Genomic DNA, 22123 nt, shown 5'->3' with positions numbered 1-22123 from the left:
TTGCCTTAGGCGCGCCAGCGGCCGGCATATATGGGGAGGTGGGAGGGAGGAGCAGCTGGGAGGCGGGGGCAGCGAATGGGCAGTGGGACGTCAGGGGGGGGCTGCAGGGGACGCAGCGGCGAGGGCGGTGAGGGACAACGAAGGTAATAGAAGGAAAAAGGGCACAAAATGGAGGGGAAAACGAGTGGCACAGAAGGCAAAAGGGTACAAATAACGAGTGAAACAAGGCAAAAGGAGCACAGAAACAAGGGAAAACAGAGTGGCACAGAGGGCAGAAGGGCACAAAAGAGTGGCACAGAAGGCAAAAGGGGCACAAAAACGAGGGAAAAACGAGTGGCACAGAGGCAAAATACAGACCACAGAAATACAGGGGCAGCTAAGAACAAAAGGCAGAACTGGCAGAGAGGAACGGGGCAGCGAGGGGAACAGAAGGGAAAACTAGGCAGAGACACGGGGGCAGCGAGGGGTACAGAAGGAAAGACCGTGCAGAGAGAGCATGGGGACAGCGAGGGGAACAGAGGGAAGAAAAAGGGGCACGGACCACGTACAAGCAGCAGGGGAAGACAGACCGCAGCAGTCGCAGACACAACAATGAAAATACAGGCAATACAATAAAAGCAATAAAGCGAAGGATGAACAAACCTACCTACGGCCTACTACTGGCCACCAGGGATGAGTGCAGGTGGTAGCCTGTGGGTGATGGAGGGCCTCGAACTTCCTCAGCAGCGGCAGCTGGGGCAGGGAGACACAGGCGGTGCTGTGCAGAGGGGGAGCGACCTACCTGTTGGGATCAAGGGTTCCTTTTTTAGTGTTGCGAATGACTTCTGTCGATGTCTAACACTTTATGGGCTTAGAACCCATCATTTGCTTACTGTTTGGTGGCTTTTTGTCACTCATTAGCTTTCTGCTTATTCAATGTCTTATCTGTTTCAGGTTTGTCCCTCACCTACAGCATAGCCTCTTTACTATCTTTTTGACTGGCTGACTTATCTCTATGCTGCTCACATTTAGAGAAATACTTTTTTGGTAGCATGTTTAGCTTTAGCTGTATATGTTCTGTTGTGGATACTCCTGCTATGCATCGCTTGGCATGGGTGTTTGCAACTTGTTTTGTTTTTTTTGCACATGTTTCAAAACAAAAGGCCTGCTGTGACTCCTCTCTTGCTCTGGGACCTGTGTATTCTCCTTCAGGGGATCTCCGTAGCTCATCCTAAGCATTGAATAGTTCTGCCCACATGCGTGATTCTGTAGCACTACTTTGAATGAATTGTCCTTTTGGTTCCATTTTCACTTTACTTCAGGAAGACCATGTCTTTTCACATGACATGAAATAATTTTGCAGCGAATATTATAGGCTGTGTTGGCCAATCCTACTAGAAAACTAGGTGACTGTTAGAACCGGGACCCTGGCCGGCCAAGACTCGCGTCGAGGTCAGTCAGGGATCGCCAGTTCTAAGTGTCAGGGCAAGGGAGTCACACACCAAGGCAACCCCTACTCGCCCTCTAGGTAACGTGGCGCGAGCAGTCAAGGCTAAACTTGGAGGCGATGTAAGTTAAGTATTTGCGCACGCACCCCAGCAACAACACCCAAGGCCCACCACAAAGAAACACTCCACACAAGGTTATGTAAAAATAGCCTTTGTATTATAAAAATATACATCAGATAAAACACACATCTTATTACCCGGTGCCAACAGACACGGGCGGAATTTACAAGGGATATTTGTACAGGACAGGGCCACTTGGACCACTGTCAAGGGTATCAGCACTTTTAGAAATAATTACTGTAGCACAAAAATATAACAGTAGAGCATACAACCAGTAATCACTGGTAACAGGACCTCTCTAGCACCACCTGTACTAGGGAGAAAACAACCACCTACATGTCACAATACCTATAGGGGTGCAAGGATAAAACACATGATGTATCAACATTCAGAGGTGTAAAGGCACATGACGCATAAGCAATACATTCAGCGGTGCAGAATCAATAACCATTACCCCATACTCACAAGTCACCACCTGTGACTGTCCCGGTGTCCCAATGTCAGGGCCTAAACGTGGCAGTTGTCCACTAAGTGCTGGACAACTGGAGCAGGTAAAGTTAACACAAAGTTGGAGCCTCTCTGGGCTCAAGGAACCACCACTGTGGCACTGGTGAGCCTCTCTCAGGCTCTTAAACAAGAAAGGGCGCTGCTGAGCCTCTCAGGGCTCCAGCAACTCAAGGTGCAGCCTCGCTGGGCTGTGGGGTCCCTCTCTCTGGGGACCCAAGGCAAAGACAAGGCACTTGCGAGCCTCTCTGGCTCTCCAAAAGGGCGCCCTGAGCCTCTCTCAGGCTCTAGGCACAAGTGCGGCGCTTCTCTTTGGGGGAGCCCCCCCTCTGGGGACTCGCAGGGAAGGTGGGGCGCTCAGAGCCTCTCAGGGCTCGTGAAATAATTGCCCCCGATGAGCCTCTCGGGCTCCAACAACAAAATGCTGCCTCTGAGCCTCTCTGGGCTCCCAACGCGCGAGCGCGAGGTCGCGCTGCAGGGAGGGGGCGGGGCGGACACCGGCAATGTGTCCCGACGCTCCCCCCCTCCTCTGCAGGCACCTGCACTCACCGGCTGGTCTTTCACGGAGGCGGGTCTCTCCCGCTGGTCCCGGGGCTCTCCTTCCCTCTCGGGGAGCCTCGGCAGGCTCTCTCTCGGCTCGGCGAGGGAGGCGGGACTTCCGGTCGGCCTTTCCGGGGCCGCTCTCTGATTGGCCGGCCGTCTGGAACACTTCCGGGTCGTCGCGGGCAGCGCGGCGGCCCGTTTTAGGCAGGCAGGCGGCTTCCCAGGATCCGAGGAGTGGGCTCCCTCGTGACTCCAACAAATCACGAACCCGGGCAAAGTACCGCGGCAATGAGCGGGGTGGCACCCGCGCCGTCGAATCCTCCTACAAAGCGGGCAGGATACAGCGCTCACAGCGCTCGAGCAAAAGTACAGCGTTTCCAGCGCTTAGGCAGGCGATCTCAGCGCTCCTAGCGCTGAAGGGCAGAGAGCAGCGCTCTCAGGCTGTAGGCAGGTGTCCTCAGTGCTCCTCAGCACTGGAGGACAGGACAGGGCTCCAGCAGGGCTGGAGGCAGGCAGGGGGGGGCAAGGCTGGGCCAGAGCCAGCACACTGGGTCTCCAGGCAGGGAGACTCCCCAAGTGGCGGTCCTTCTGGCCCCAGCAGCGGCACAAGCCCCCTCTGGCAGGATTCCAAAAGAAGAACAACTTCTGTGGGGACACAGCCCCATTTTTATACAGTACATTCCTTTGTCTGAAGGTGCAGGGTGGGGGCGGAACCAGTCGCAGCTGGTTCTTGAGTACCCTTGATGGCCCAACCACCCCTTTCTTTCACTGGCAGGGCTAGGGACATCAGTCACACCACAGGGGGGCGGAGCCAGCATTGTCTGGGGAAAACCCAGCCTCATTCAGGCCACAGGTACACTCCTCCCCAGCCATCAGCATGCTAATCTCCCACTCACCACCGGGCAGACCCATCCAGACTTCCTGGAGCCTGGCATGCCAGCCAGCTCCAGCCAATCACGCTCCAGCACCCTCACTGCACACATATCTCAATGTCCAGAAGTAGCACTTCCCAACTAGACACAAACATGCCGCAGACACCATCTTGCAGCATTCACTCTCACGAGTTTATACATACTAAACTCGAGCCTGTACTCCCCACGCATCAGGAACTACCAGGGACACACACATTCCCCATGCATTCCTATGGGAGGGCAGGCCAGCCATACTACATGCGCGCACTTTCACTCTGGGGCCCAGGGAAAAGTGCGCAGAGACCCAAAAATCACTGACACAGGGTCACAAATAAGGCAAAAAGTCTAGGGGTGAACCTGCCCTGCGGGCCAAGTCCAACACAACCCCCTTCCAGCCAAAACGCAGGGGAGAACAATCACCACCGTGATGGACTTCCCTGCTTGGGGCGATAGAACACGGACGCAGGCCCGCCACTGCCGGGACACCCTCCTGTTCTATGCCACGGTGAACCCCTAGGGTTCCTTCTAAAACTACTGTAAGGACCAACTGGGCTACCCCACTGGTACTCCTCAGCTGTCCGCGGCCCGGACCAGGCCCTGGGCCACCCAGGTGCCACCGGTCCTTGCCAATTCGCAGAGCGGGGGGTAGTAACCCCTGGCACATAGTACCCATTCTCCACTCTCCCTGTCTGCAAGACAGGACTGGACTGCCACTGGTTCACCAGCCTTTGGTCTACAACCTCAGGCGGACCAGGAGTCTCAGGGAAGGCTCTCCTCCCCTTACCTCTTCTTCCAGGGTTCCTCCTCCTCCTGCGAGGGGTACCCTTACAACGCCACTCCAACCCAGGGTTTAACCCCTCAGGTTGCACCAGGGTCAGAGGTGGGCTCTCCCACCCTCTGTACCCCCTTCCAGAGGTCTGCCCTCTCCCAACTGGAGAAGTTCCTCTGGAAGAACCGGTCAGGACACTGGTTACAGTTGTCCTACCCTTCAGGTCAGGCAGAACCTGAACCTGGCCTCCCAACCTCCGGTCTAAAACCTTTGGTGGAATAATTGCCTGGCACTCCAGGACTTCTGGGGACTCACACGCAATCCCCCTGAGGCTGACACATGACCCATGTGTCGTGTGACTGTCTGTCTGGCGCAGATCTCCCGCCTCCTGTCCACCTGACAGTGCGCAAAGATCCCCCAGACCAGAAGTGGCGCCACCCGGGTCCACCCAAGAAGATCTAGCCCAACTGGCTAGTCTCTGGTCCACTGGTGCATCCACTGGGAAACTCATCCCCCAATCACTCCTCACTTCGGACTTCTGTGCACTCCCTCCTGGAGTAGCACTGCCGGACACTGGAACCCCTGGAGCTCTAGTTACAGACGCTCCAGGTTCCCTAGACACTAGGAGATCCTCCTCAAGTGTACTACCAGGACAGCCTAGGTCCCTAACCTGGTGTTCCCTCAAGAAACCACCCAAGTTCTGAGACAGGGCTTCGGGCCTCTGGGGGCTCTCAGCCACCCACTGACTCCTGCTCCACTGAGCCAGGTAGTCAGCCCCTCCACCTCTCTCACTATACTGGGACCTAGCTGGGCTACACTGAGCCTCTTCCACCACGCTGGGCTGGAAGATACCTATACCACTACAGTTGGACTCACTCTCCAATGACTCTACAGAACCTCTGGCACTCTCCCAGCGCTCTGCTTCTTCTGCAAGGGTGTCCGGATCAGTCAACCCACATTCCAACAGGTGTAGGCGCAACTCTGGCAAACAACTACTAAGCACCTGCTCTCTTAGAACCAGATCAAATAGTTTGTCAAACTCAGATTCCATGTGAACCTCTAACCATTCAGCCAGTGCACCTTGACATTCATCCACAAACTCCCCCCAAGACTGGTGAGACAGTTTCCTACTGCCCCTGAATCTCAACCTATACTCCTCCTCTGGGGAAACAGGTACCAGACTCTGGGAACTGGGAGTGGGATTTCCTGCACTGAGATTCAAATAGCTGCCACCACTGGACTCAACCCTCCCTGGGGGATCCAGAAAATTATGACTGCAGTCAGGGGATAACCTACACTCTAGGGCTATCTTCTCCCTGGCCAAGGCCCTCTCAGCCTCTGCAATCCGCTCATTCACACCCAGCTGCGCCATCTTCCAGGCATGCTCTAACCTGAGCTTCTCTATGGCCAGCTGGTGCTCCCTCTCTTCTCTCCTATCCACCCACTCCTCTGGGGACAGGGAAAGGGATGGGGTGCTACATCTGACACTGGACCCAGCAAGGGACTCCCTATCTAGGGGGTACTCGCTCTCTGCTGGCGCCCATCCACTGTCAAACTCACTCTCCACATCAGACTCTTCAGGGCTCCCCTCAGACCCACCACCCTCATGGTGTGCGGTCCGGGCCCTCTCCCTCTCACTGTGCTCACGCTCCCAGTCACTCTTCTGCCACAGGATCATGTTATCCCTAAGCTTGGACTGGGTGTCTGACTCACTCACTGGGATGTCTCTCTCCTTACATAACCGTACCAACTCATGCACACTGTACTTAAACAGGCCACAAAGGTTAAAAGGAGATTCCATCTTGACAGGATGCTCACAAACACGTGCAACACAAGGGAACTAGCAATCTGAAGTAAAAGTACACAATTCCAAAACTTCCACACTCTCCTTAAAAAAAAAAGAACTCACTCATGCGTCCAGGGAAACACACCATTCATCCACACACACCCTCCCCTCGGATCGGTAAGGCAGTTTCTACCACCCCTGACTTCTCAACCTGACCACAAGTGACACAGGTACCAAACTCTGGAAGCAGGGCGGGGGACAAATGTACTGAACACAATTATCAAATTACACTCTTCAGGAGAAGCAATAATGGAACTTCACCAAAAACACAATAATCCCCAACAATGTGGTCATCTAAAAATGCAGAGCTTTGTAGTGGCCAGTTGCTACTGTGGTACAACGCAAACACAAATCCTTATCCTCACCGCTTGCCGCCAATGTTAGAACCGTGACCCTGGCCGGCCAAGACTCGCGTCGAGGTCAGTCAGGGATCGCCAGTTCTAAGTGTCAGGGCAAGGGAGTCACACACCAAGGCAACCCCTACTCGCCCTCTAGGTAACGTGGCGCGAGCAGTCAAGGCTAAACTTGGAGGCGATGTAAGTTAAGTATTTGCGCACGCACCCCAGCAACAACACCCAAGGCCCACCACAAAGAAACACTCCACACAAGGTTATGTAAAAATAGCCTTTGTATTATAAAAATATACATCAGATAAAACACACATCTTATTACCCGGTGCCAACAGACACGGGCGGAATTTACAAGGGATATTTGTACAGGACAGGGCCACTTGGACCACTGTCAAGGGTATCAGCACTTTTAGAAATAATTACTGTAGCACAAAAATATAACAGTAGAGCATACAACCAGTAATCACTGGTAACAGGACCTCTCTAGCACCACCTGTACTAGGGAGAAAACAACCACCTACATGTCACAATACCTATAGGGGTGCAAGGATAAAACACATGATGTATCAACATTCAGAGGTGTAAAGGCACATGACGCATAAGCAATACATTCAGCGGTGCAGAATCAATAACCATTACCCCATACTCACAAGTCACCACCTGTGACTGTCCCGGTGTCCCAATGTCAGGGCCTAAACGTGGCAGTTGTCCACTAAGTGCTGGACAACTGGAGCAGGTAAAGTTAACACAAAGTTGGAGCCTCTCTGGGCTCAAGGAACCACCACTGTGGCACTGGTGAGCCTCTCTCAGGCTCTTAAACAAGAAAGGGCGCTGCTGAGCCTCTCAGGGCTCCAGCAACTCAAGGTGCAGCCTCGCTGGGCTGTGGGGTCCCTCTCTCTGGGGACCCAAGGCAAAGACAAGGCACTTGCGAGCCTCTCTGGCTCTCCAAAAGGGCGCCCTGAGCCTCTCTCAGGCTCTAGGCACAAGTGCGGCGCTTCTCTTTGGGGGAGCCCCCCCTCTGGGGACTCGCAGGGAAGGTGGGGCGCTCAGAGCCTCTCAGGGCTCGTGAAATAATTGCCCCCGATGAGCCTCTCGGGCTCCAACAACAAAATGCTGCCTCTGAGCCTCTCTGGGCTCCCAACGCGCGAGCGCGAGGTCGCGCTGCAGGGAGGGGGCGGGGCGGACACCGGCAATGTGTCCCGACGCTCCCCCCCTCCTCTGCAGGCACCTGCACTCACCGGCTGGTCTTTCACGGAGGCGGGTCTCTCCCGCTGGTCCCGGGGCTCTCCTTCCCTCTCGGGGAGCCTCGGCAGGCTCTCTCTCGGCTCGGCGAGGGAGGCGGGACTTCCGGTCGGCCTTTCCGGGGCCGCTCTCTGATTGGCCGGCCGTCTGGAACACTTCCGGGTCGTCGCGGGCAGCGCGGCGGCCCGTTTTAGGCAGGCAGGCGGCTTCCCAGGATCCGAGGAGTGGGCTCCCTCGTGACTCCAACAAATCACGAACCCGGGCAAAGTACCGCGGCAATGAGCGGGGTGGCACCCGCGCCGTCGAATCCTCCTACAAAGCGGGCAGGATACAGCGCTCACAGCGCTCGAGCAAAAGTACAGCGTTTCCAGCGCTTAGGCAGGCGATCTCAGCGCTCCTAGCGCTGAAGGGCAGAGAGCAGCGCTCTCAGGCTGTAGGCAGGTGTCCTCAGTGCTCCTCAGCACTGGAGGACAGGACAGGGCTCCAGCAGGGCTGGAGGCAGGCAGGGGGGGGCAAGGCTGGGCCAGAGCCAGCACACTGGGTCTCCAGGCAGGGAGACTCCCCAAGTGGCGGTCCTTCTGGCCCCAGCAGCGGCACAAGCCCCCTCTGGCAGGATTCCAAAAGAAGAACAACTTCTGTGGGGACACAGCCCCATTTTTATACAGTACATTCCTTTGTCTGAAGGTGCAGGGTGGGGGCGGAACCAGTCGCAGCTGGTTCTTGAGTACCCTTGATGGCCCAACCACCCCTTTCTTTCACTGGCAGGGCTAGGGACATCAGTCACACCACAGGGGGGCGGAGCCAGCATTGTCTGGGGAAAACCCAGCCTCATTCAGGCCACAGGTACACTCCTCCCCAGCCATCAGCATGCTAATCTCCCACTCACCACCGGGCAGACCCATCCAGACTTCCTGGAGCCTGGCATGCCAGCCAGCTCCAGCCAATCACGCTCCAGCACCCTCACTGCACACATATCTCAATGTCCAGAAGTAGCACTTCCCAACTAGACACAAACATGCCGCAGACACCATCTTGCAGCATTCACTCTCACGAGTTTATACATACTAAACTCGAGCCTGTACTCCCCACGCATCAGGAACTACCAGGGACACACACATTCCCCATGCATTCCTATGGGAGGGCAGGCCAGCCATACTACATGCGCGCACTTTCACTCTGGGGCCCAGGGAAAAGTGCGCAGAGACCCAAAAATCACTGACACAGGGTCACAAATAAGGCAAAAAGTCTAGGGGTGAACCTGCCCTGCGGGCCAAGTCCAACAGTGACTTTGAAAAAACCTCACTCACAAACGTTTTTTTTTAGGTCTTGCCTAGGCAGCTCTTGCGCTGTCTCTGAGACATGCAGTGTTCAGAATATGGGCTTGAAGCTCCTCCCATCTTTCCTATTGGCTCCTCTTCCTGTCCTTGGGAAATACAGGTTTTTCATTGGTGAAATAGCTTAATAGTTCCTTCTTTTCAGATTTTTTTAACCTCCCATAAGGACTCCACCTGTTACATGGCCTGTTAAGCTGCATGTTATTTATTAGACTTGTGAGCACAATTTAAGCTGTTGTCAAGCAGTGCTCGAGGACTGCTAATGGCTGCCTTTCCTTTCGTGAGCACGCTTTAAAGGGGGTCACTCTTATGCTTTATTTCTTTCCCCCTCGTTATTCACTTTAGAAGCCCTCACCCTCAGAGCAGAAATACATTTCCCCCTCCCCTTTCCTTATGCATCCAGCATGTATTTTGCCCATGCTTTGTAAGCGCTCCTAATGGCAGCTTTTCCTTTTGTTTGGCCAAGCCTCTTAATTTATTTTTTTATCAGGCAACCACTGGAGCCGACCTTGGAGCTTCAAAGTCAACCTCTCCCACCCTCCCGATTTGCGTTAAAATCCCCCCCCCCCCCTCCTCCTCAGAGCACCACTGCAGCGTTTTCCTCAACCCACCCTTTCCCTGTGCATGGAGTGATAGTGACAAGGATAGTGCCTTGCTCCATGCACACAACCAACAGGATTTTGTAAACTGGAGAAAGCTGCAATAAAACATTTAGCAACTTTTGGGTTAAAAAGCTCAAATCTTCCACCTAAATCTAAAGTGTTGGCATTTATGCCCTGGATCTCCCTCCACTCCCCTACTTTCTCTCAATGTTCAGATCAGTGATTTCTTCCCATTGGTGTCTGCATCCCCTTAATGCCTCTCACTAACATTTACGCATGTCTCCGCTCCTCATGCCCATGTTTCTCCATCCCTCGCACACCTCAATCCTACTTGCATGCATGTACACCCTCCATCGCTCCATCCTTCGTTAACATGTCAATTTTCACTTGTCTCCATTATGAGCAGGAGGCAATGAGCATGGCCATCTAGAGGCAAGGGCTGTATGAGAGCCGTTCTAGGTGACCGACTTGGCTCTTGGAGCCAGAACAGCAGAGCCAAAAAAAAATTGCCATATGAATACTCTTGATTCACAGACTCTACCTACCTGCCTCCTGTTTCTTTCTATTGCTCGCTTTGGCTCCTCTTTTCCCTTTGTCTCTTTTCTCCTCCCCCTTTATCTTTCTTTCTCTTCCACTGCTGTAGTTCGCTTTCACCCCCTGGTGGCCCATTGACTCTCCTGTGCCTTGTCTGAACACCCTATCCTGAGCTACTTGATGCAGTGATAATGCAGCCAGCCAGTGTCTTCTGCCAACACAGATCCTGTCCTTACTTTCTGCCTTCCCTGCATCCCTCTTACACACTCATATAGCATATCCCAGATCTCCTAGGGTGCAACAGCGTAGGGGCTGGCCAGTGCCACCTACCTTGCATTTTGATCGTAGATCTGTAAATAACAAGCAGCTCTGCTTTTCTTCTCCGTTAATGCACCCAGAGGAGTTTGTAGAATGTTCTAATAGTACATAAGAGGGAGATACAGGAGGCAGAAGTTACAGCTTCTTGGCTCGGCCTAATTTTGGCTTGAGAGTGACAGAACAGCTTAAGCTGCTGCAGAGCGGACCATCTGGCGTAAGCCTTCAGTGGCTTGCCCCCCCATTTGTACAGCTGGATGGGGTTTGTCACAAAATCTGGCCAAACAGCACAAATGACCACAGGGCATTTTATTTTTATAAAGGCAAAGGCTGCTTCATTAGTACAGGTCTGTACGTCACCATAGTGATACATATACGTCAATACATTACCCTGCCCCACTAATCCAAATTCTCAAACGCCTACCACCCTTAATCCACACTGTGCTCACTATATCCCCCAGCTGACAAATTGTATCGACATTCAAACATCACAACTCTTCAGACCCTTGCCTGTTCTGACGAGCAGGTATTCTATTGCTCCCCGTCACTATTATGTTACCACTGGCCATTTTCCTTCCAGGTAATGTCGACTGATGCCTGTACTCCCCATCCAACCCAAGTTGGATATGCCCTCACTGTGGTGTACTAGCTCTCTCCAAATAGTGCATCATTATTGCCTTCTATTGCAACCAGAAAAACACTTAACAAGTGTTTTCCTATCCCCACTCCCCATTTGAACTTTGTGTACAGTGCTGCAGTAGCTGCCTCTCCAACAGCCCCCAACCAACGTACACCCTCAGATTGCAACTCTACCCCTAACGATTTCAGCAGTAACTTCATAATCTTCAACAGGTAATACTCTTTCCCCATTAGCACGAGAGAAACGCCATTCATCCAAAACACATTTGAATCTTGTGCAGTCCTTTCATGTTGGATGACCTCTGCATCGCTCAGTTGACTTTCCTGTGTGCTTTCTTAAGCACATTATGCTTCACTGAATCTCACCAGACCCATCTCTGCCCATGCAACGAAGGTATCTGACCTTAAAGGCTGGATGTGCAACAAGTCCACTTTCTTTTTTTTTTTTTTTTTTTTTTTTTTTTGTCCTCATTGCCCAAGTATACCAGAGCTGGGTCTCGGGTCCCAATCAAGAACAGGGATTGAAACTGCCCCATCAACTGTATATTGGGATGGATCACTCTACACCTTGCCCTCCTTATTCACCCATCGGTAGCTGATTCTTTACGGCCCTCGTATGCCACCATCTGAATATTAGGCAAATAGGTATAGAGGCCTAATCATTGGACTATTAAAGATTCAACCCATTTCTCATATGGAAACCAAAAGTTATTCCTCTTACTTATTGAAGCTCTATCTAAAACATGAATATGTTGTATAGAAGCCAACCATTCTATTTTGCTGGGAGACACCACTTTTACCCAATTTTTACATATTTCCCTCCGGGCGAATAAAATATGAAGAAAGATCAATTTATTTATATTTTATCTCTGTGATGCATAATTAACAGGGACCCCCAAAAAATCAAAGATATGCTTACCTGGAGCATCTCTCCAAGTATAATAGAAATTGTATTACTCACTTCCGACCAAAATTCCTGGATCATTGGACAATCAAAGAACATGTGGATTTCATCGCCTTTCTCTTTACCACATTTAGGACATTTTGGCACTACTCCGTTCCCCATTTTAGATAATTTATATGGCGTCCAATAAACCCTGTGAAGACAAGAGGTGGTTCCGACTTAAATTTGCGGGCCGTACTGTGGAGTATAAAGTAGTACAAGATACTTGCCATAATTCTTCCAACTGTTCCCCAGGCAAGCTCTTCTCCCACAATTCTTTTGGCAGGTTAAAATGACCATCACTCAGCTCCACCAACAGCCAATATCCTTGTGCTACCTCTTTTTTCAGGTTGCTCCAGCCGCCAAAGAGTCCCACTGTGCGACTCCAACTCAGCATTTGGAGATATTTAAATCTTGATAAGGGACTCTTCGTTGATATTTGGGCCTCCTCCCAAGAGATTAAAACATCGTTTTTCATCACCGAGCCCCAGTGCAGTATTCCCTCTTCCTTTAGTGGTAGTGCCAAGCTGTCCATAGTCCATTCCGGGGATCCTGGCGAGTCAAAGATTGACGCCCAACGGCTATAATAGTTAATTTTTAATTCCCTCCTAACTTTATACCAAGCAATAGCTAAACCCTGCAGAGTTTTTAATCGAACCTTTTTAAAATAAGGAGGGTCCCCATATTTATGAATAAAATCAGTGTGTCCCCCTTTTACATTTTTTAGCATAGCTTTATACATTTTGCCTATATCTGACTCTGGAGATTTAACCAGACTTTTCCCTCCTTTTAGTAAAAACATCCATGCGTAGTAAGAAAGATCCGGCAACTTCAGGCCTCCTTAAGCATTTTGTCTTCTAAGTTTTTTCCAGGAGATACGCACTCCTTTAGAGGCCCAAATAAAGCTGGAAATTTTGGACTGAACCTTCTTGAGCCATTCTTCCTTAAAGGCCATCGGAATATGTTGAAATAGCAAAGTGATTTTTGGAAGGATGGCCATTTTAATGATATTTACTCTTCCATAAATTGATAATGGGAGGTGTGACCAACTCGGCAGCAATTTCCCAATTTCTTTGCTGACCTTTTGAAAATTAGTTTCAGGGATTTGCTCTATGTTCTGTACTATTTTTATACCCAAATATCTCATTTCTTCTTTTACACAATCTACCTGTGTATCCATATTCCAAGCCATAATAACAGTTTTACGCTGATTTATTTCGAAACCAGAGATCCTGTAAAACCGGCAGCAAGCTCATGCACCTCTGACAAAGCTAAATCCAAACTTGATGTATATACCACAAAGTCATCGGCGTATAGGCCTACTTTATTTTCCCAACCCCTAGTTTTGAAAGGAATGATTTTAGCATGTTTCCTAATTTTCTCCGCTAGGGGCTCGATATACAGGTTAAAGAGTAAAGGGGATAGCGGGCACCCTTGTCTTGTCCCCCTGCAGATATTAAACTTTTGAGATAATCTGCCATTTATTAATATTTTTGCTGATGGAGCTGTATATATTTGCATTATGGCCTTACAGAAATTACCACCTAAATTAGATAGCCTCAAAATTTCCTCCAAATATCGCCAGCTCACTCGATCAAAAGCCTTGGTTGCATCAACAGTAATAACTGCTAAAGGCAAATTATCCGTTGAGGCTAGATCGATGGCGCCTATGAGGTTATACGTAAGATCTTTAATATTTCTCCCTCTGACAAACCCCTTTTGATCCTCAAGCAAGAGTGCTCCCACCACCCCGTTTAGCCTATCCGCTAGTATCTTTGAAAAGATCTTATAATCAGAATTTAAAAGTGAGATAGGCCTATACGAGTCTCAACAGTCTGGTGGTTTGTCTGGTTTTAATATAAGCGTAACAATAGCTTCATTCTAAGAGGGAGGGATCTCTTCTCCCTTTTCAAATATAGCGCAAAAAAGTTTTTTTAGAACTGGAGCTAACACTTCCTCTAATTTTTTATATATTTCCAAAGGGAGCCCGTCCGGACCCGCTGCTTTATTTTATTTCCCTAATTTAATGGCCTTCCCAATTTCTTCCTCCGTTAACTCCTCATTGATACTCTCCTTCTGAGACTCCGATATTTCCAAAGAGTAATAATATGCTGAAAGCGAAAGGCTTACCGATAATTACAATGAGACAGCCTTCACCTGTGTTCTATACGAAGTGCGAAAACGGTTCCCAAGTTTCCTTGTAAGGAAATGCATTAAATTCATTCCGCTTTTTGATTTTAACTTAGAGTTAAAAGCTTATAAGAAGCACGTGAGTTTTCTGAACTTTTGATACATTGAATATATTGGTGGCTCTCTTCTTCAAACACTATTCCTTTATTTTGGGTGTTTCTTTGGGTGGTCCCCATATGCAGCACTGTACATAGAGTCCCGCATGTGCAAACCCTATTGTTTTAATTGTGACATACATAATGAAATGTGCGAACAACTGGTGTATGTATATATTTTCACAAAGCCAGCGCGATGAAACCCAAGATCCTATGGGCAATGTGAACATGATACTGAATATGCTCATGATAGTATATTGAAATGTTTCACCCCTGAAGAAGGGGCGCATATAGACCCGAAATGCGTTGGGTTTTTGTTTTTGATTTTCACCATTTATTTATGTACCAATGATATATGGATTGATTCATGAGTTAAATTTATTCATGATTTTTTCAGAGCACTGCTTTCTAATAATGATTGATTCAAATATAAAGATTGAAAGCATTGAGAGTATTGTTATGTGTTTCTTCTTGCTAAAGTAATTTTGATTATATAGTTTTGATGATCATTGCATCTAAATTGTTGAAGTCTTTAAAAGACCGTTTTAGGTCTCACAGCCAGAGAGTCTTTCAGACCAGGGTGTACCCTGGCCTCGACAGTACTTTGTTCAATTAGGGGGTTCGGTATTCCCCCAGCTAGACTGCTCGCTTTTCCATAGTTGTTACTACAGAATAAGCATAGGTTCATTTTAAATAGAAGGTCAAACTTTGGTGTGCAATTCTACACTTACAGTGCTCTTCTGAAACAGAAGACATTGGCAGCATTACTCAGGTGGAACGGCAACTCGTTCTATGCCTTGGATGTGCAAGTGATAAAGCTCCTCCCTCCCCAGCCGGCTTTCTTGAAGGTCAGTGTTTGGACAAGTTTAGCACCCATGGAACGAAGCGCCATTAAAAGAAGTCATTAAAGGAAACTAATGTCAGCGCATTGGGGTTGCGCCTGTAAAGGCACTGCACACGTCACTTCCAGAGCAGACGATGCAAAATGAATGAATAAAGTCCATCCTATAATGCGCTACTTAGCCAGAGGGGCGTCAAGGCGCCTAATCCAAAGGAGATATCCACATAACAAGCTTATTGATAAGCCTTAATAAAGCACCATGTTTTTAATGCTTTCCTAAAAAGAGGCAACGAAGGTTGCATCTTTATGTCGGAGGGGAGGGCATTCCACAGCCGGGGGGCCACGGTGGCAAAGGCCCTGCCTCCCCATCTGACTTTTTTGCTACGCGGGAAGCACAAAAGATTCTTGTTTGAAGAACGAAGGCTCCTACTAGGAGAGTAGGAGGTTAACAGAGATCCTAGGGCATCTGATGGTCCTGCCAAAGGCGCTCCAAAAACCCAGCAGAGGATTTTGAACACAATTCTTTGCTGGATCGGGAGCCAATGGAGGTTCTTCCTGGCAAAAGTAGCAGAGAAGGACTTAGGGGCATCCAACACAAATCTCGCAGCAGCATTCTGCACACTCTGGAGGCGTAGAATATGTCCTTGTTAATGTCTGCATACAGAGCGTTGCAGTAGTCTAATCGAGAAGACACCAACGCGACTACAGTCTGTTTACGTGCCTGGGGGGAGAGATAGTGAGCGATTCTCCTCAGAATCCTAATGACTCCCCAACAGGTAGCCACCGTTCGATTTACCTGCAAGTTCATAGCCAACGAAGTATCAAAGATGACTCCAAGGTTCCTGGCAGAAGGCAAAGGTGTAGGACAGGCTCCCAATGATGGAGGCCACCACTCACTGGACCAGACATCCTGGTCCTTGCCAAAGATCAGCACCTCGGTTTTATCGCCATTCAGCTTCAGGGAATTGCGGATCATCCATTCTGCAACTACTTGCATGCAATTCCTGAAGCTGGACGCGGTGGTGCTGACCGAGTGGGTCAAGGATACCATAATCTGTGTATCATCTGCATATGATATAACCTCCATCCCCTGCGATTTAACTAACCTAGCAAGGGGGGGCCACATAGATATTGAACAGGGTCGGACTTAACGCCGACCTTTGAGGGACCCCACATTGCACCGGTTTAGCAGGGGAGAGGAACTCTCCAAGCTTAACCCTCTGCTCCCTGAGTTCTAAGAAGGAAGACAGCAAGCTCAACGCTGGGCCCTGCAACCCTACCTCCCTCAGACGAGTTGTTAAAGTCAAGGGGGACAGTGTATCGAATGCTGCCGTCAGATCTAAAAGGACTAGCAACGTGGTCTGTCCTTGATCAACCTTAGTTCGGATATTATTCATCACCACAGTAAGTGCAGATTCCGTGCTGTGTGATTTCCTGAACCCATGTTGGGATTGGTCCAGGTAGCAAGAGGAATCAAGAAAAGTGGTGAGATGAGAATTAAGGTGAGATTCCAGCATCTTAGCAGGGGCAGGGAGCAGGGAAATGGGCCTGAAGTTTTTAAGATTTCTTGGGTCCAAGGTAGTTTTTTTTAAAAGGGGCTTAACAATGGCCTTATTCCAGGCTGCTGGAAAAATGCCCTGAAGGATGGATAGCACCATTCATTGCCTCCAAAAATGGTGGTAACAAGGTATCCTTACAATCCCTCATGACCTTTAAAGGGCAGGGGTCCAAAGGGGAACCCGATTTCGTTTTATTCAGCAAGGAGTCAAGGTCTTCAGAAGAGAGGAGGGGAAAGACCGTAAGGGTCTTAGCCGAGTCCCTAGACCAGGGCTCTATACTGTCTTGGGTAAGACTAAAGTCGTCGTCAAGAGTCTTTCTCTGTGCTTCTAACATGGTGTAAATATCCACTATTTTAGAGTGGAAGAAATCAGAGATCCTGTCGCAAAGATCTTGAGAAGCTACGACTGGATCCGGTTCCTGTAGAGTGCACAGGGTATCGACAATCTTAAAGAGCTCCCTGGGTCAGGTAAGGGACATCGTGCGTTTTGAGAAAAACTCCTCTTTTTCCTTAATAATCGCGGCCTTGTATTCTCCCAGTAGCCGCTTATGGCAGTCTCTGTCTGTAGGTTCCCAGGATTTCCGCCATTTCCTCTCCTGTCTCCTGCACTTCTGTCTCAAGAGTCTCAAGGACTCTGAGAACCAGGGGGCCGAGGGTTTTGCCCTAGCTGAATAGCAGAGCGAGGCTGGGGCTAGCACATCAACAGCTCTCGCGATGGAATTGTCAAGTTCGTGTGCAGCAGCACCGGCGTCTCTGGAAGCCAGATCAACCACAGATCCTATTAAAAGGGCAAGTACCTCATTGGTAATATTCCTAAGGCATCGCTTGGGAATTCAATTGGCGGGAGCCTGAGAAGTCAGGGGACCTTAAGGGGTAATCGGCTCCAAAGGCACAGCTAGATGGTCAGACCAGACTAGTGGTACGGGAGGACCAGAGGATAACCTAGGGTCATTTGAGAACACCCCGTCCAGGATGTGTCCTGCCAGATGGGTGGGGCTGGACAACAGCTGTGGGAAACCACATGCTGTGAGAGGGTCTGTTAAAGAGAGGGTATCTTTAGAACTCAAATCGTCAAGATGGAAATTAAGATCCCCTAGAATAGTGAAGTAAGGTTTACCAAAGTAAGGCTCCATAATTCTAAATAAATCATGACAGAAATTAGATCTGGGGCCAAGGGGTCTATAGATAAGAAGGCCGGTAAAGGATGTCGAAGGAGAAGAGGAAATAACGAAATATAAAGACTGAAATGAGTCAGAGGGCCCGGAAAGAGCTTTTATGTGACATGAGAAAGAGGTTTTATAGAGAATCGCCAATCCTCCTCCCCTACGTTTCACTCTGTCCAATCTATGTAACGCATAGCCTTCCAGGATGGCATTCAGAAGGTCCGGACCCGACGAATCCGAAGCCCACGTTTCCGTTGTGAAAACCCAGGACGGATTCCTGGCCGTGACAAAGTCATGGAAGGCGATATTGTTTTTGATGAGTGATCGGGCATTGATTAAAAAACCCTTTCCGAATGAGGGGGAACCCGATCCCAGGAGGAGACTGATGGACTTCCTAGTACAGTAATAGGAGGGGGGTCTTTATTGCATGGGCGGCAAAAGAAAGAGCCTGCCAGGCTCTCAGGGGTAGATTTGTGATGGCATGGCAAAATAGATGGTTTCAGACCAATTAAATCTCCAAGGGAGTAAAAACAAGCTACCTGACTAAGTACCAAGGAAGCTTCAACGATACCATTGGGCTCGTCCTGCAGCGCCTCCTCAGCGCGGACGGGTGCAGACGGGCAAAACTCTGGCATAACTCCGGCAGAAATCCGGCGACCCCGCTGCGCGTCAGAATGACCTGCTTAAGTATCCGCCTAGCGTCCTAGTGACCACTAGACCGTTGCCGCGTGTGGGAATCGCCGCCGGGCGTGACTTTACCCCCCCAATATGGCCGCCAAAGAGCAACTACGTCGGGAGTACCGGGAAAGGGACCCGCCAAACAGCGGTGCTTTTGTCCAATTATATTGCGGGTGAGTGGGCAATACAAAGTGTACTACAAATAGCTAATATTTAAAAGGGGGCGAATGAAAAGCAAAATGCAACAAATACAAAAACGGGGTTATTAAAAGCCTACGATCAGGCAGCTATGTAGATATCAACAGCGCAGCGCGCTCGGCTAACGCAAAAGGGCTACTTCCTCGATTTACCCTGCTTAAGTAGCCGCCTAGCGTCCTAGTGACCACTAGACCGTTGCCGTGCTTGGGAATTGCCACCGGGCGTGCCTTTACCCCCCCCCCAATATGGCTGCCAAAGAGCAACTACGTCGGGAGTACCGGGAAAGGGACCCGCCAAACAGCGGTGCTTTTGTCCAATTATATTGCGGGTGAGTGGGCAATACAAAGTGTACTACAAATAGCTAATATTTAAAAGGGGGCGAATGAAAAGCAAAATGCAACAGAAATACAAAAACGGGGTTATTAAAAGCCTACGATCAGGCAGCTATGTAGATATCAACAGCGCCGCGCGCTCAGCTAACGCAAAAGGGCTACTTCCTCGATTTACCCTGCTTAAGTAGCCGCCTAGCAACCACTAGACCGTTGCCGCGCCTAGGAATTGCCACCGGGCGTGCCTTTATCCCCCCAATATGGCCACTAAAGAGCAACTACGTCTGGAGTACCGGGAAAGGGACCCGCCAAACAGCTGTGCTTTTGTCCAATTATATTGCGGGTGAGTGGGCAATACAAAGTGTACTACAAATAGCTTACAAAGTGTACGACAAATAGCCAAATGACGCCACCCTCCAACTCACAGGGGTACTGCTCATGAACAACTTGCTGGATCCAGTCTGACGCTTGGGGATAATCAGGTCATGAAAACCTCTGAACCAGAGATTAAGAGCCTAGCTATGTTATATAGTCATATTCACAACACTCATTGGGGTTGGAATAAATGTGTAATAAATGAGTCTCCGACAGCTGCGTGCTGAATACTAAGTTATCAGAAAACAAGGGGAGATAGAGGGAAAATGCTAAGGCTCACCCTCCATAGTTTATACAAGTCATGAAAACCACTTGGGGATAATCCTAGGGTAAGAAATCTGCCGCTAGATAGAGTCTCTACCAGATAAGGCGATACCGAAGGTAAGTAACTTGTTAATTGGTTTCTTTTTACGAAGGAGGAAGTCAAGAATCTTTATTGAAAGAGATTAACATAAGCAGAGAAGGTCAGGGGGCAGTGTCAAGTGCTTTTGAGATAGAAGAAATGTCAGTGACCCCCCCCACCCCGCCCTTCGCTTTCATGATATTTCATTATCAACATATTGTGAAAAAAACTCCTATGAAATCCAACTTTAGCTTTACCCTCACATGTCTTCATGCTATTGTTTGGTCTTACTATTTGGAGCCATGAGCAAGCAATTACTTATGCAGTGTCTAATCTGCGAGTGTAGCTTTGTTCTTGGCTGACATAGGAGAGTGTTGTTGAATGTGACTGTTTGGGAAGTATGGACCGCTGGACCTAGCGAAGTATGAAGCCACGCTTTATTTGAGGGGACAAGAACAGCAGTGCTCTCCCAGCATTCTCAATAACATCCTATTGCAGCAGTAAGGTAAGATAAAATGTATTGTGCAGTTAATTAAAACCATTACAAATCTTTCTTACACAGTTTCATGCTAAAAAAGAGAGGACAGCAAATTACAATAATAGTTCAATGCTAAAAGGCTATTTGTTCAGAATACAAGATGACAACTATAAAACATGCGGTTAAAAAATTATAAGCCTCAAATAAACATGAAGGCTTGTCCAGAAATTCCCCTATCAGAACCATTTCTACTGCAGGGGATGTTGGGAGGGAATACAGTACCATTCGTATGGATTATTAAGAGCCTTAATAAGGCGACCAGGGGGGCGTTGAAATGATTTCATTACTCATTGCCCATATGAGGTTGTTCTAGTCTTAAGAGCAGTTAGTCAGATCTATATATGCGAGGTAGCCTTTGCAGATATATTAGACAAAAAAAGCCAGGGCATGATTTAAGTTTGTGTTTAGATTCTTAATTTACATATATTTCTGACGTTAGTCGTCTTGACACTCTCGGCCCAGCATGGGCGAAGAGATAGAGAGTACTTAATTCCAAAATTATCCTTAAGGGGGGGGTGCAGTGCCTCAAAGATCGGCACTTGGGGCTTAGCTCGAAATACATAGTGTACTTAAATTGCAGCTATTTCTAGAAACAGAGCTCCTTGCCAGAATAAGCCTGGCAAAGGACTAAAAAGTGAGGAGGACTTATTACGAGAAAGGGCATTGACAGGTGTAGCAGAGCCGCTAGGATTAACTCCCCCCCCCCCTGAGTAAATTAAGCTTGCTTGGTCTCCATTTCCGCCCAGCTAGTTATTAGAACCATTGGTACAAGGGGGCGGCCTGAGATAACCCACTGCATGATCTTAATCTATGCTTGTTTTGAACCATCGAAAGTTTAAAACGTGCTACCAAAAAATATTCATTAAAACAGTACTTTTAAGATCGCGACCGTCGCCCCTTCAGATGTAGTGTCTTGGATCAAGAAGCTCCAATTGCCAACGCTGTTCTTCCTGTTTCTTTGCTAGGGCATTCAGGAGCTTTTCTTCGAGTGGGTCATGAAAGGGTGTTCTCCTCTGCATCCGTACTCCTGTCTACATGAAGTTCTGTTTGTTGTTGAATCGAGCTTCGGCAGCTGCTAGGAATTTTACCATCCGGTAGCTCAATTGAATATCATCGCCTCAAAAGCATGCCAGCACCGCTTGCTTGCTAGACCATATCCGTTTTCTGTTGAAGAACAGTCTCTGGAGGGCCCGTCGATCTTGTAGTAGTTCCCTGCAAATGGTTATCAGATGCACTATTTTTTTTTCACCTTTTCCTTAAGGACGACACTTTACTGGTGTCTGGGCCCGTAGCCAAGGAAGTAGATGATTTGCCGAGGGTAGCAGCTATAGGCGCAATTTCAAAAATGTCTCTTTAGTTTTTTTTGGGAGAAGCCAGTCTGGAGGTATCCTTGAGGCAAGAGTTTAATGTAGGAACGTACCGTAAACCAGCCATGTTAACGCTCTACCAGGGACTCTTTATCCTGCCAAAGTGATTCTTTCCTGATGGTCTTGTTTACTACTTTTTTAAGCCTGCCTGGGCCCCTGGAAGTTCCCAAAGCTGTCGTAGCCCCAGCTGGTTGATGGTAGGCTCCAAATTAAAGCCTTGCAGGGCAAGTTTCTTTGGTTTGTAGCTCCTTCCACAGGAGAGCATTTAGCGTTTTCAATTCTCCCCTGCTTATTTTGTGCCAGCTTTTTATATATGATCCTTTGCATGCTAGCTCTTCTCTTTAAAGCCGGAATTCAAGTCTCATCTGT

This window comes from Lissotriton vulgaris, chromosome 4_1, assembly GCF_964263255.1.
Source record: "Lissotriton vulgaris chromosome 4_1, aLisVul1.2, whole genome shotgun sequence".
NCBI classification, from domain to species: Eukaryota; Metazoa; Chordata; class Amphibia; order Caudata; family Salamandridae; genus Lissotriton; species Lissotriton vulgaris.
This window is presented reverse-complemented; position numbering follows the sequence as displayed.